The 16276-nt window shown below is 37.1% G+C and overlaps 1 protein-coding gene across 1 annotated transcript in view; it reads left to right on the top strand.

The window, feature by feature from the left end:
* unc5da (unc-5 netrin receptor Da) overlaps nucleotides 1–16276 on the top strand; it is a 357597-nt gene that overhangs the window by 23594 nt on the left and 317727 nt on the right.

The raw sequence follows: 16276 nt of genomic DNA, 5'->3' as shown, positions 1-16276 counted from the left end.
CTTTTTACAATTTATAAGACATGGCACAGTACTGTGCTCCTCTTTTTGTCCAGTTTTAATAAAAATTAAATGATAAAAAAAAAATTATTGGATGGCATTACTGTCACACATTCCAATCATATACAAAAGCCTAAACTCCAATTCTCATTAAAATGTAAAGTTGGAAAGTTGTTTTAAATCTTTCCTTTAAATGAGTTTAGGCTTGCGTTTTATAATAAATGTTGTTCATGAATGTTTATACTTCTTGTGTCAAGGCAGTGTATGCCCAGAGAGATCTTTACAACGTTCTTTCAGTGCTGAACTCGCAAACAATTTCAGCTACAGTGTTGAACCATTGAGGATAACATTATCATGTCATCTTGTGCATTTATCTTTCATGGATGACCAACCTTTTTTTGATGAACTTGAATGAGTTAGTGGCATTGTAAAGATGCTCAAGAAGTAAGTCATTAAAAGAAACTTGAAATTAATCTTAATGATTCTTTTTTTCATTGATGTTCATAATACTCAGACTTATTGGCAGTTGAATATTGTTGTATTGAACATAACCTATATAAAGACAAGTCATCAAGTGAATTCTACTGAGTCTTTTTCAATGATACTCATAATGCCAGACTCACTGACCACTGCATACTGGTGTATTGATTAGAACCTATATAAATGGAAAAAGTCATCAAATGAATCTTAATGATTCTTTTTCAGTGACATTCATAATATTCAGTGAACACTAATTGGCTATTGCAGGCTGGTGTATTGATTAAAAACCATATAAACAGAAAAAAAGTCATTAAAATGAATCTTAAAGGGACAGTACAGTCAAAAAATGAAATCCTGCCAACAATTACTTCCAACGCTTTGGACATTGGTTATAAACTAGTTTGAGTTTTTTGTTCTGTTGAAAAAAAAAAGAGAAGATATTTTGAAAAATGTAACAACCAACATCCATAGCATAAAAACAATTATTATGGAATTCGTCGGGTCACAAGTTTTACAACATTGTTCAAAATTTATTCTTTGTTTAACAGAACAGGAGAAAAAAAAAAAACACACAAATTACCTTGGAACAAGTTAAATTATGGCAGAATTTTTATTTTATGATAAGCTGTTACTTTTCTTTGTTATTCTTTTTTTTCTGACATTAGCAACACTGAGACTGCTAAGAGTTCAGACTGCATGATTTTAGTCCCGATTTTGACCCACCAACAGGTTTTGAGAAATCGCAAACAAATGCTTGAAATCACAGGCAAATCAGTGCTTGTTCATGTGAGTAACAATCACACAGTGCGAACTATCAAAGACACAATCTGAGAGAATCACTGACACTCATGATATATTTGGCATGCTAAAAATCTGGACCTGTCGGCAATTCAAAATCATGCAGTGTGAAATGTGTTCTGATTAAAGAAATAACATCTGCGATTACCTACAGCCAATGACAGAGCAGCATCCACCAGTATGGGTGTCTGCATGCCAGCAGGAAGTTGGGGGAGAAGTTAAAAGGGCTTCTTTTCTGCCTATTTGGACTCAAGAAATTAAGGAAAAACTAGTGGAAATTTTGCAGGAGCACCCATGTCCATTTGACAGGTCATGTTAGCAATATCACAACCGGGTCAAAAAAACAAACAAAAAAAAAAAAACAAGTAAAGAGAATTTGCTAATTCCTTTCAAAACCCAGGTGAGTAAATATGTATGTTTTCTACCCCACTTAATGTTGTAGATAAAGGCTTCTTTCTCATTATGTAGTTAATAAATAAAGATATACTTTGTGACCTCGCTTTGTTTCCATGTCACCTCTCGTGTGTGTTTAGTTTTGAGACGTAGTTTGTGAACTGAGACAAAGTTGTCGGCTATTCTTCCTATTGTAAAGTCATGCAATGTGAAAGCCCCTGTCACCGATCTGTCTTGCAGTGTAAACACAGCAACAAAGGAATGATACCCCAGATAATGCAGTGATGCGACTACTTTGAAAATTGTGCAGCCTGCACTCAGCATATAATTGAATAAGAAAGATTCACCAAGTAAATCAAATTTAATAAAATAATGTTAGATTAAAATAGCGTCTTTCCCAGAGATGGCTTGCGGCTGGAAGGGCATCCGCTGCGTAAAAACTTGCTGGATAAGTTGGCAGTTCATTCCGCTGTGGCGACCCCGAATTAATAAAGGAACTAAGCCGACAAGAAAATGAATTAATGAAAAAAATAACGTCTACCTGACAAAAGTCTTGTTAATCATTTGGTATCAGAAGTCGCTTATATAAAAGTCAAGGGCCTCTAGATTGTGCTTATTTTGACCAAGATAAAACGTGATCATGCCTTGAGTTTTAATTATTTAATTAGGACAGTAAAGTCTGACTTTGTTTAAACAAAATTCTTGTTACTTAACAGAAATAATGTACAGTAGAATATAAAGTCATGGTGCACTGAAAAAAGAATGAATAATGTGTATGACTCCTATGAGCTTAGACCACTGCATTCATACATATCTGCAATGACTCAACTAACTTATTAATAAAATCATCTGAAATGGCAAAGAAAGCATTCTTGCAGGACTTCCAGATTTCATCAAGATTTTTTGTAATCACCTTCAATGCCTCCTCCTTCATCTTACCCCAGACATGCTTAATAATGTTCATGTCTGGTGACTGGGCTGGCCAATCCTGGAGCACCTTGACCTTCTTTGCGTTTAGAAACTTTTATATGGAGGCTGAAGTATGAGAAGGAGCGCTATCCTGCTGAAGAATTTGCCCTCTCTTGTGGTTTGTAATTTAATAGGCAGCACAAATGTCTTGATACCTCAGGCTATTGATGTTGCCATCCACTCTGCAGATCTCTCGTATGCGCCCAAACTAAATGTAACTCCATACCCTGATTTGTCCTTCACCAAACTGATTTCTGTGAGAATCTTGCGTCCATGTGGGTACTAATAGGTTTTCTGCAGTATTTGTGATGATTGAGATGCAGTGCCCACCAAATCTACCTTCTGCAACTATTTCAAATAATCAACTAGAAGTCAAGTTATTATTTGTTGCTCTTACGACTGGAATTGACGACAAGACTTTTGTCAGGTAGAGTACAATCAAAGCAATAAACATAATTTCTAACCATAGAAAGAGTTTTGAGCCAACTCTCGATTCCCAATGTCAGAATCAAAGACATTTTGGAATGAAATTGCATATCTTATTTATAGATTGAAGTTGTCAGCATCTTTGAGTAGTGTTGCAATTGTTACACAGAGTTGTCTTGATGTCTTGATGGAGAAAAATCTCCACAAAACACAAATCTAAATCTGTAAGATATTGCAGTGCATTTGCTCTTCTCTGTGTCATCCTTTTGTCTCACTCTTGTCCTTCCCCCTCCCTTTTCAGACACTTCACCCACAACAACCATGGTGATTGTGATCTTTATAAAAGAAAAGCGAGGGACCCAAAAATGAAGAGAAAGAGCAAAAGGGATAGAGCGAGTGAGAGTGAGTTGAAAGTAATAGACTGGAAGAATCGATTGTGAGGAGCTACAGCAGAAGACATTAGAGAGGAATCACGCTCACCCGCACTCTTCCCCCTGGCTTCTTTTTTGTTGTTTTCTACCAGTTTGGAGACCTCTCTCTTTTCTATCTTCCTTTCTTTTCCCTCGTCCCTCTCACACTTCCTTCCTTTTCTTCCTCTCCTAAAGTCGGTTCGCATCAGGGACCAATTAAACGCAGCCGTACGTCTCTCAGCTCCGAGCCTCTGCTGCAAACTTCCTGTCCAAACTGAATCTATAATCGGGCTATAATTTGACTGTGTGGACTCCAGTCTAATCTAGTCCCTCAATAAGCATCTTCACCAGTGCCCATTAATTCAGAACAACCTAATGATGCTTCTCGCAGTCACACGATTTACCGAACACAGCGAGAGCCGCCGCTGATTGTTTATTCCACCAGCACGCCATAAGAGTCTCTCCTTGTCGTGACAAAAAGCAATCAATTAAATCTATTAAAATGTTTATGTATAGAGATGTTTAGGGAGATGTTCCAGGGAATGTGTGATCGGGATGTGGGTAGAGAGCTTAGTAGAGGTTAGACACCACATTAGGAACTGCTGTTAAATACCTCTAGAAGTTAGTGCATCTGCCATATTAAAATTATATTGAAAAAGTCAAAAGCTGCTTTTATTAAATCATATTATATTATATTATATTATATTATATTATATTATATTATATTATATTATATTATATTATATTATATTATATTATATTATATTATTTTATATTATATTATATTATATTATATTATATTATAATATATTATATTATATTATATTATATTATATTATATTACATTATATTATATTATTTTATATTATATTATATTATATCATATTATATTATATTATATTATATTATATTATATTATATTATTTTATTTTATTTTATATTATATTATATTATATTATATTATATTATTTTATATTACATTATATTATTTTACATTATTTCTTTCTTTCTTTTCTTTTCGGCTTAGTCCCTTTATTAATCTGGGGTCGCCACTGCGGAATGAACCACCAACCTATCCAGCACGTTTGTACGCAGCATATGCCCTTCCAGTCGCAACCCAGTACAGTGAAATACCCATACAATCATGCACTATGGCCAATTTAGTTTATCCAATTCACTTACACCTCATGTCTTTGGACTATGGGGCAAACTGGAGCACCTGAAGGAAATCCATGTGGACATAGGAAGAACATGCAAAGTATATACAGAAATACCAACTGGCCAAGCTAGAACTCAAACCAGCAACCTACTTGCTCTTAGACAACAGTGCTAACCACTTAGCCACCGTGCCGCCCAATTTCAGTTTCTTGTCAATTAATCTCCCAGCCGTAGTCTGAAACTACATAAGCTGTGTGTTTCCCAGAAAAGAACTGCACACTTTAGAATGTTCATCATCCAGTCAAGCTTTCAAAAGCCCTCTAGTATAAAAAATGTACCCTTTAATTCCATTCTTCCCTTTATTAAGAAGTACAACATTTTAGATATCCAAAAAGTTACACACATACAAACACTGTAATATAAACTGACAGTTGAATGTATTGTAAATCGGGGTTGTGGATGAAGAGACAGCTAGCTTTTGCGCTCAAATAGAAGTGAGCCACGAATTAAGCTGAAGTGGGAGTTGAATTCCTTGTATCATTGTGCTTTTCAACAAGGTCTCCAACCCTAGATTGCTCTTGTGGGATGTTCTTTGCTATTAGTGCACTGCGCGTCACTTTAGATAAAGCTTGTCTGCTAAATGGCAAGTAACTATGTCGCGAGCCCGTGTTCATTATGCAACAGAGCCCCATATTCTGTACTGTCAACTGAAGGAGGTGTAGAAATGCTTTTTGTGAGTAATGTTTTCGAAATTGACTTGACATTCGTGATCCAAGTCTGCACAGACGAGTTTTGACAACGCTGTAGCAACCTGACTTTGAACCTTCCCATAAACCTCATAACTCTACCTGTTTGCGCACCTCTTTATCCATTTCCCAAGGGTTTTGCTGCATTTCTCTTCCACCATACGACATTTTCAAAGAAACATGCGCTCGCTGGAAAACATGCGCACAAACACTGATATGAAAACACAAATACTCCCACACACGTGCCTTCTCCATCTCTCTTCTCATTTGATCGCTGCAGATTTTAAATTGGTGTCACTCTGCTCTTGCATTCCCAGCTCCATTTAAAAAGAGAATGATGGGTGTGTGAGTAGAGTGTGTGTGCGTGCCCTATCCGTCCTGCTCTTCTTCGCCTCTCTTAATTCCACATTACGTTAATGGCGTCTTTTTCTTGCTCAGTAGTGCAGGGCAATCCTGGGAAGAGAGGAGGCCAGCTAATGAAAAGGTAATGACATGCCGTCCACTGTCATAATGGCCAATTATCTCCCTCTCAGATTCCGGCAACACATAGAGTGCCGAGTTCCCACTGTCTGTCTCACCCTGCAGATACTTTAATGAGCACTTAACGTCCCCCTTTTTCTCATTTTGTTCATCATTCAAGTGTTTTTCATCCAGTATTGTCATAGCTAGGTCTGTGTGTGAGTGAGAGTATGTGCTTACCTGCTTTAGGATGACTTAAATCTATATATTGCTCTCGCCAGTACTTTCATTAGAATTGTTAATCAGCCATGGGGATATGAGAGGACATTACGATTTACTTATCACATGGCTCTTTGAAATGCTTGATTATCCTTTAATTAATTAATCACAGGATTCAATCAGATTTCTTGATATTCACTGTCGCCCATGGCAACGCTGTGCTTTAAATATCAGATTGTTTGTTTTATTAAAATCAGAGACTGTAAAAAATATAGGCGTAGTATCCGTGATGTCACCTATAGGATTCTAAAGATCGCAAATAAAGCTACAAGTGGGCGTGGTCAACCATTGCCATTTTGTTTGCGCGCTATCGCACCTACCAGGGGTAACCGAACAAGGGCAAACAGGCGGAGCTACAGATGTCTGCTAGCATTTTGCTTCGACAGGCTTTTCTTTGGAATAAACGCTTCATATATTTATTTGTGAGAAATACTTCATCACCTGCGACTTATTCTGACCACATGTGCTTGGTTATAGACTATATCAATAAAGTGTTTATTATGTTTGTTTTACACTGTAATACACTGAGCCACTAAGCATGTTCTTGTGATGTGTTTCTAAAGAAGGAAAACACTAATTACTTCCAAATACTTTATTTAATGTGCTAATAAATGCAAGGCTATTTATGAAATTCAGGCACTGTATTATAATGTTTGAGATAACTGTTCTGGAGCCTACAGTTAACTAATCTGTTAGATTCAGGAGTGCATTCCAGGTCTAAAGAAAATCATTAATGATAAATGATCTTAAATAAAACAAATACATTAATAAATATGGTATATAAGTATATAAGAATTTCACTCACCCGGGAAATGGAGGCCACTTAAATAGTTTGTGAGCACAATTTAGTGCACACAGCATGCTACATTGTCTGATAATTGTAAGAAATAATTTTAAAAGGCAAGTGACTGTGTAAAGTCACATAAAACAAAACAAAAATATGATGTATATGGTGAGTTCAGCGGCTAATCAGCTGGAATCAGCGGAGGTCGGCGACCAGGGAGACCTAGCTGTCACATAAGAGGCCACGCCCTTAATTATGCAGACTTAATGTAACTTAATATAAATGAAATGGATGAGTTTTAGAAAAGTTCAAGCCCTCACAGTTATCATTGAGTGTAATATTAGCTATATACACTGAAATAGATTTTTTTTTTTGTAGCACGCTGTAAACATCTATTAGTTGGCTATTTTAACATTGAGGTCAATAAATGTGCTCTATTTTGGAGCCAGGTCTAGCAGAATTTTGATGAATTGCAGATTTAGTTACTTCCCTATTAGCTTCAGGAGGGAGATAGGGATGTTGCCCCTTAATTAAAATACATGAATACACGTATATGTAAAATTTGTTTAAAGGTTTTTTTTTTTTGTTTTTTTTTGTGATGATTAATGACAACCATTTTTATGGAAAAGTGTACTTATTATAAAATATTTGTTATTTTAGCTTAATTTACAAAGAATATTTTATAATATATAAATAACATTGTTTTTTTGTAGGCAACGTAGTCATATTAATATGAAATAAATGTTCTTTGTATATTGATTATGGCATACTATCTTTTATATTATATATAAAATTGGGGGGCACGTAATTAGAGCTGTGAAGCTTAACGTTTCGACTTTAGGTGAAAAATCGAAGCTGTTGGAGACGTCCAATAGTTGGTGATCACCAGAATGGGGAAGTCCCAGAGTAAAATGAGAAAATATGATATGTTTTGGAATATGGAAAACTGTCTTTACGCTATTTTTGTCTGTTTTTATATTATTAGTTTTTATTTTATTTATACTTGTCTCTTTTATTCCTGTTTATGTAAAACATTTAGAATTGTCACTGTGTATAAAATATGCTATATAAAATTTTTGCCTTGCCTTATATATTATATTATATTATATTATATTATATTATATTATATTATATTATATTATATTATATTATATTATATTATATTTGAAGTATAATGCTGTTAAAGGTTTCCCAAAAGAAAAAAAAATGCTTATAAAATACTTAAGAACAGTAACAGAATAAAAATACTTTGCTATTGTCTCCCATTGGGAGCTACACAAACCCCGGTAATAGCTTATCCTGCAGATATACACACAAGTAAATATTAGCATTTTCCCAAACACACCGCAGCTACGATGCCTCCAGGTTTGCACATAGCTACTCATAAATTTAGATTCTAAAAGTGAAAAACAGAGCAGATAAAGATTGCTACTCTCAATCACCCTGTGTCTCCTTGAATGTATGCGTGTGTGTGTGTGTGTGAGTGAGAGAGAGAGTTAAGGAGAGTGAATGTTTACACACAGCCCTGCTGGTAAACTGCTGTTTTTATGGCGTTTTGCTCTCGGTGCAGGCGCAGTCAAACCGAACCCTCCGGCTGCTGCTCTGTTATTACACTGCGGCGGCTCAAATCTCATCTTCATAGACCTCAGCGCACAGCCGAGAATTCAGCTTAACCACATCAGGCCATTAAAACACACCTATAACTGACTAATAGCGACCATTACAAGTATCCTTTGGACGAGTAAAATAATAGCATCTATAAATCAGCACTTACTGTGACATTCCAAGCCTGTGGCGAACAATCTGGGGTAAAAAGAAAGCTAAAAGAAAGAGAAAAAGAATAATAATCAATGGCCTCTGTAAATATCAGGCACTTGCAATTTGGCTCGTCTTTGATTACTTCACACTTCGTAACACCTCCAGACCTAATAATAATTAATCAGGTTGATAAAAAAAAAAAAAAGGGGGCAACCATAGGGTCTGTGATCGGATTGTGTGGTGACAACAGCATATGTGAATCCATCCCTACCATACAGAGTCTGTGAAATCTCTCCCATTTTAAATGAAGCTTCCTCAGCTGCAGAGAAGTCAATACTGCCCATAGCTCGTCTCATTCCGCGTCACACCGATGCAATTTACAGAGTCAATTTAAATGTCAGAGGCACACAGCATGGCCAGAACCACTCCGGTAATGTCATTAGGATCGAGTGAGTTACCGCAGTCCATCTCTGTAGTGTGGAAGGTGAGGGACGTGACCCTTCTCCAGGTGTCTGCTAAAGCTGTATTGCTTTGTTTCCTTTTGTCTGGATGCTTTTTTTTAGCCTGGAAGAGAGAGGTCAGGATGTTTTCTAAAAAAAAAAAGTTTACCCAGGCACAACTTAGATTGGGTCGGATGGCCTCTGACATAATGTGGAAAATTGTGAAGTGAACATGTTCTTGTAATTGCTTGGTGAAGAAGGCCAGCAACTCTGGGCTGACAGCAATAGTGCCATGCAAGATAGGGTGGTTGCATCATTAGTAGCATGGTTGTCATGGTGGCATATGAATTAGATTGGCAAGAACATGCCTGAATCAGTATCTGTCTTGACTGTCTTTCTATAAAAAAATTCCCTTAAAGGCAAGTCATTTATCTTGGCGGTCATCTTTGAAACTCCTCTCAGGCATGCAAATACAGTTCCTGTCTTCCTGATTAGGAAATCATCAAATCCTCAAACAGTTTGCCAAGCTTATGGTTCAATTTTATATTTGGAATCAACAGTGAAATGTTAACAACAACTTTCTCCAAAATTTTGTTTCTAAATTAAAAAAAAAAAAAATATATATATATATATATAAATCTGGTAGCCCAAGATAATGCTGGAAGGGCACAAGATCACAACACCAACCTTTATGGGTGGGTGATTCTTCAGGATGTGATAAGACATCATCTTGTCAATTAAACTATGCATCCCCTGGTAGATTGATAGCCATGTCAGGCCCCTTTAAGTTTTGAAAAAGGGTATTACAGCAAGAAAGCCAAATATGAGGTGTAACTAATACATTCCAGTATACGAGTTGCTCAAACTTGCACAATCCCAGTCCTCCCACAGTTTCTCCTTACACACTGGGCTATAGCTCTTGAGACTTTTTAGAGTAGAACAGTAGATTCCAATATATGTCATGTCAGTTCAAGTTGTTTGGCCAATTTAATTCAAGAATTATTGTATAATTACATTTGAAGGGACACTGAGAAATAATAAACTTGAGTGCACCTTCCCCCCATATTAGCTATTATCCATTATTATTTAACCTTCCTTCATTACTTATTTTATCTAGCTAAAAATTCTGGTTGCCCAAGATAAAGCTGGAAGGAAATGAAATCACAAGATCAACCTTCTTTATGGGTGGGTGATTCTTGAGGACGTGATAAGACATCATCTTGTCAATCAAACATTGTAACTACTGTAAGATTTGGTATCTTACCTGTTACACAATATCATTGTCTGAACAATGCCACCATTAATCTAGTCTTCTGAAATTATTTACAATTTATTCAAGATGGCAAATCTCCTTTCAGGATGACAGATTTGTTTAGTCACAATGGCCAGTGATCTAATCCTTGTGGATTGCTGGAGAACTACATGCACCACACTAAAGGACTTCAACTCCCAGGATGCACCTCACACACACCGGTTTCTGTTTTCCACTATTTGCAAACAGACACAGCTGAAGCTACTCATGGACTGATTTAAGAACTATTTAAGCAGCACACACACACACACGCAAGCACACATCTGGGCTAAGTCTTGTTTACCTGTTTAGCAGACATTACGATGTGTTTCTCTTGCCTTGCTTTGCCATGTTTGACCTCTGTCTTGTCTGTTTGTTTATGTTGCATGCCCCCCGGAACTGACCATTCGCCTACTTATGACTACGCTCTGGAAATCCCTGCATGTACCTGTTAGTTCCTTCTCTGACCATTGTTTGTATGGCAACTCTCTTGAATAAACCAACATTTTGATCTTCAGTTCCATTGTCAGAGTCCTTCACATAACATTTACAAGTTCAAACTAAACAAACTGCATAAATTTCTGTATCAGTTAGCTTCCAAGTAAAAAAGTGGCCCAGTTCGTCTGAAATATGGAGTCAATATGCACCAAAGAAGCAAGCCACAACAAAAAAGTATATATTTTTTCTTTTTATTATAGTTGAAGTGTGCCCATTAATATCGAAGAAAGTAAATGCATCTTCTTGAAAAAGCTTAACTTAAACGTACAATTTTAGATGTTGATAAAATCCAAATTGAAATTGGGAATTTAAAATATGTTCGTTAAAATCTTAGTTGCTTATTTTTTAGCCCAGTCTCAATGGATTTAAATGACTATCACAGCTAGAACATTTGAGTAATTAATCTACAATATTTGAAAAAAACACTTTTTAAAAAGTATCTAAAAACAAGTTCCACCACTTCTCACTCTTTTTTTCATCTGTACCCTCCATCAGTTTCTGCCTCTTTCCTTCAATGCTTCCTCATTCTGTACTAGTAGCTCTGCATTAACCTCTCTATAGTGTTTCTGGAATGAGGGTTGGGAGTTTGGGAAGTGCCATAGCTCCCTGGGTTTCTGTGGTATTCTGCCCTGAATACTCAGCTCCTACACTGAGAGACGGAGCCTTCGTATGTTGAAGAGACCTTTGATCTTCTAGGGTCTCTCCCCAGGTAGATTGATTGCCATGTCAGGCCCCTTGAAGTTTTGGAAGGGGGTATTATAGGAAGAAAGCCAAATATGAGGTGAGACTAGAATACTTTCCAGTTTAAGAGTTGCTCAAACTTGTTCAATCCCAGTCCTCCTACAGTTTCTCTCTTCATACTGGGCTATGGATCTTGAGAGTTTCTAGGGTGGCTCAGTAGATTCCAATAGATGTCATGTCAGTTCAAGTTGTCTGGCCAATTTAATACATGAATTAAAATGACATTTGAAGAGACTCTAAGCAATAATAAACTTGAGTGCGCTTACTAGAACCCCCTACCCCATATTAGTCGTTCTCCGTTTTTAATAAACCTTCCTTCATCAATTATTTTAGCTAGTTATCTTTAATCCACCAGCACTCTAGATGTGTCTGTTGCCTCATTACAAACATAAGCAGCAAATTTCACAATACAAACAATAAATTAACTAATGATGCAATTTAACAGACCTCCAGCCTCTCCAGGGTGGTCCTGAACAAATGTTTAATCTGTATATGCTGCATTATACATTCTGAAGAGGTGTAAACTTATGACTAGTGGAGAATGGTTCTTGTTTTTTTGCAACACATAGAAAAACAATCTGTAAAGATGTAGCCAAGCTGGCTTTATTAGTCTATCTTGGTTTCCCATTTTCAAAATAAGAGTCCCACATCCATAGTAAGTTTAAAATAAGCTTAGATAAACTTAAAAAAAAAAAAGGTATCAGTGTATTTTTGGGTGCTGAACTTCTAAAACTTGGCTGCTCATGCAAGTTTGGCTAACATAGAATGTGACCCAAACATGCAAAAGTTGAGGGTGTGCTAATGAATAGTCTTGCATGCAATGTAACAGTCTGTGTTTTCAGTTTGTTTTTCACTGAGGTTTTACACAGGATTTACATGAGACCGAGGAAACAATGGTGTTTATGGCTCATGGTATGCCATTTCCATGTATTGAGATCTAATTATTCAGCTGTGCCTAGGTATATCCAGATTTGTATTATACAGCACCTTTAATGAACCTCATTTTTTCATTAAGGGTTTTAGTACAATTTGTTCAGCCCCTAAATTGTTTGGAGTGTTAGTATCCAAAACAGGCCTATTTAAATGTAATAAGGAAAGAGGCTGTTAGCTGTTCTTCACGTTATATACTGATGAAACAGTAATTAGTTAGGGTCTGATTAAAGCCTGATTAGAGCCGTAGGGGTGGTGAGCAGCTCTTGTGTTGAGGGCTTTAAGGTCTTTGGGTGAGGCCTTTGGTAATTGATGCTGTCTTTGTAGTGTAATACTTTAATCTGTGTCAGCTTGTTTCTCGCTCTCATCAGGGTGTGTTTTAGCCTGTTAGCGCTCACAGATCTCACAGCCTGCTGACTAGAAATGGATCTCACAAGCTGTGCATCATTCATATTTCTTACATGTCAGAGTTGTTATATCCACAGCCCCTGGGTGAGGAACACGACACAGCAACAAGGCCATTAGGTTATTGGTCTGAAGCCTTTAGCCGTCTGGCTATAAATATTTAAAGAGAAAAAGGAGGCTGGCAATGAAATTAATGCAGTGTCAGAAATGTAGATACAGGTAGAAGCTTCAAATCCCATTTGACTTTCTGGTCCGTAGGCTATCCTTAACACAGCCATGAAGGTACAAGGCACAGAGTTCTTTGAGAATTGACTTTGTTGACTTCGTTCACCCTTGATAAACCTGGACAAACCACGTGAGGGTTGTATTACATTGTATTTTCAAGACTTATATCCAGAGGTTAGTTTAACACCATGTTGTACCTCAGGCAGTAGTTCTAAAAAGCTTGCCTCAAGCATCTTAGGCAGAACTCGAAGTTCTTAGGAGGATTTCGGCTTACATCTGGTAGAGGTCTGTTTAGCACTTTGTCTAAATGGACCTTTCTGCTCTTTCATTTATTATTGAGTGGAATAACCTTCTCTGAGGTGATGCAGTGTTTTTATGGAGAGTTTACTAGCACATCAATTTTATGCAATTCGGGTTCTGGTAAAGTCTGCTTAGTGAACTCTATGCCCTTAAAAATGCCCTTACTTAAAATAATTGGTCACAATTTACAATAAGGTTTATTATTTAATGTTAATTAATGCATTTACTAAAATGAACAAACAATGAACAATACATTTACTACAGTATGTATTTATCAACCCAAGCTCATTCTGAAAACGTAGTCTCCTGGACGTTTCTGGAGACTGCGGAATACGTCCCGGGAGGTACGTATGGCTGCATTTCATTTTTTTAAGCGAACGCTACGGGGCGTTGTGGCGCCGTTCCCTTTCGCGCTTGCCGGCTGACCGCTTACCTCCGTGTGGAGGGCTTTCCCCCCGCAATCAGTTTGATCGGTCAGCTCATCGTGTGCGTCGGCGGACTTCAGATGCAGAGAGGAGGAGTTGACAAAGGCGTCCGGGTTCGAGTCCAGGGAAGAGCAGTTCCAAAAATCAGGTAAGACAAAAACAGAATCCAAAAAATAAAGCGAACGAGTTCATAACAGGGTGAGAACGTGGTAAAATCCAAAAAAGTGGTAAAAAAAACAACAGATTTTTTAGAAAAACAGAAAAAAACAGGCTTTTCTTTTTCTAGATGGCTTTTCTAAATTGTTGCTCAGGGTTAGGGAAGTGAGCGGGCGGGCGGGTCAATCAGTAAAACTGGTTGGGTTCAGGGAAGGAGGAGGGTGGGTCAGCCAATTGGCTGGTCGCGCAGTCAACCATTCGATCAGTGGGTTGACGCGAGAACAGCACTCGCGAGAGACGTTCGATACGATACGAAAAAGCGCACACAGCGGCATCTCGCGGATTTGCGAAAACAAAAACTGCACAAATACGTACCTCCCGGGACGTATTTAGCGGTCTTCAGAAACGTCCGCTGGACTACGTTTTCAGAATGAGCCTCGGTTGGTATTTATGTTAGTAAACGTTAGTTAATAAAAATACAGTTGTTCATTGTTAGTTCATGTTAACTCATGGTGCATTAACTAATGTTAACAAGCATGGACTTGGATGTTAATAATGCATTAGTAAATGTTCAATTATGATTAATAAATGCTGTACATGTGTTGTTCATGATTGGTTCATGTTAGTAAATGCATTAGCTAATGAACCTTATTGTAAAGTGTTACCAAATAATTGCAGTAAACTGAAGTAAAACTGCTGTACAACAGCAGTATATAGAAGTATAACTGCAGTAAGATTAAGTACAATTGCAAAATTGCAATAAAATGAAGTATAAACAGTTCAAATCAAGTAAAATCAAGTAAACTCTGTTGTTACTGCACTTGTGCTGCTGTAGTCTAATATGCCAATGGTGTGGTAAGAATTTAATTGAACTCATCTTTATTTCTATAGCGCTTTTACAATGTAGATTGTGTCAAAGCAGCCTCACATAGAAGATTACAGTGAATTAAAAGGGTGTCAATTCGGTTTTCAGAGTTTAAATTCAGTTAAGTTCAGTGTGGTTTAATATTCACTTCTCAGAGTCTAAACACTGAAGAGCAATCCATTTATGAGCAGCTCTACAAGTCCCGAACTATGCAAGCCAGTGACGACAACAGCGAGGAAAAAACTTCACCAATTGGCGAAAGTGAAGGGGAAAAAAACCTCAAGAGAAACCAGGTTCAGTTGGGCACGACCATTTCTCCTATGGCCAATCATTTTGTGCAGAGCTGCAGTCTAGGCGCCGGAGGCTGGAGAACACTGGACGTCAGTGAAGACTCGTCTGTCCCTATAGTCTCTCTGGAATCAGACACATGTTCTCTACTCCTCCATGACCACCACAGTAGCTGCTCAGGATATGGCCTTGTCTGGGATTGTGGAAACCTTGGGATCATCTCTTCACAGGTCTTGGATCGCATCAGTGGCACTGCAAAATCTCAGGGGGCCTCAGGATGAGTATTCCCAGGTGGAAATAGAGAACTATACTGCACTTGTGTTCCAAGCGGTTTGTTCTTCAACATTTTCCAAGAATATTTTGTATTTTTTTCAGGGATGTTTTTTTGGAATCAAGTAACTTTCTAATTAGAATTTTTAGAGTTTATTTGCAAAAATAAAACCTAATAATCAGAAATAACTGCAGTGAAGTGAACAGTACAACCGCAGTAGCCTATATTCAAGAATAACTGTGGCAAAATTTAATACAACTGCAAAATTGCAGTATAATGAAGAAAAAACACAGTTCAACTACATTGCAATTAAGTTCAACAGTAGTAAAATCTGGACAACTAAAGTAACAATAAATAAACTAAGAGGGGCAATATAGTGAAATTTTGTAGAATTTGTTGCACTTAGATACATAAGTATTAAAAGTGTACTTTAGTTTTATTGTTTATTATGTATTGCAGTATTGTAGATGTATTTCTGTAGTCACTTATACTTCTGAGAAGTGCAATACAATATATTGTGGTAGAACTTCAGCAATACAACTGAAGCACTGAATCCTCATTTGGAAACGATTGCCCACAGAGCAGGAAAAGTAGTAGTTGTACTGCAGTTGTATTGTAGAAATACTTCATTTGTATTGCAGTAGCAGCACTGCATTATATAATTAGTATCACTTCAGTACTATTGCAGTAGTTGTACTGCAGTTGTACTGTAGTAGTAATTCAGTTGAACTGCAGTAGTAGTACTGCATTTGTACTGTAGTAGTACTTCAGTTGTATTGCACTA

Source organism: Danio rerio, chromosome 21 (assembly GCF_052040795.2).
Source record: "Danio rerio strain M-AB ecotype USA chromosome 21, GRCz13ab, whole genome shotgun sequence".
Classification (NCBI taxonomy): Eukaryota; Metazoa; Chordata; class Actinopteri; order Cypriniformes; family Danionidae; genus Danio; species Danio rerio.
This window is presented reverse-complemented; position numbering and strand designations above follow the sequence as displayed.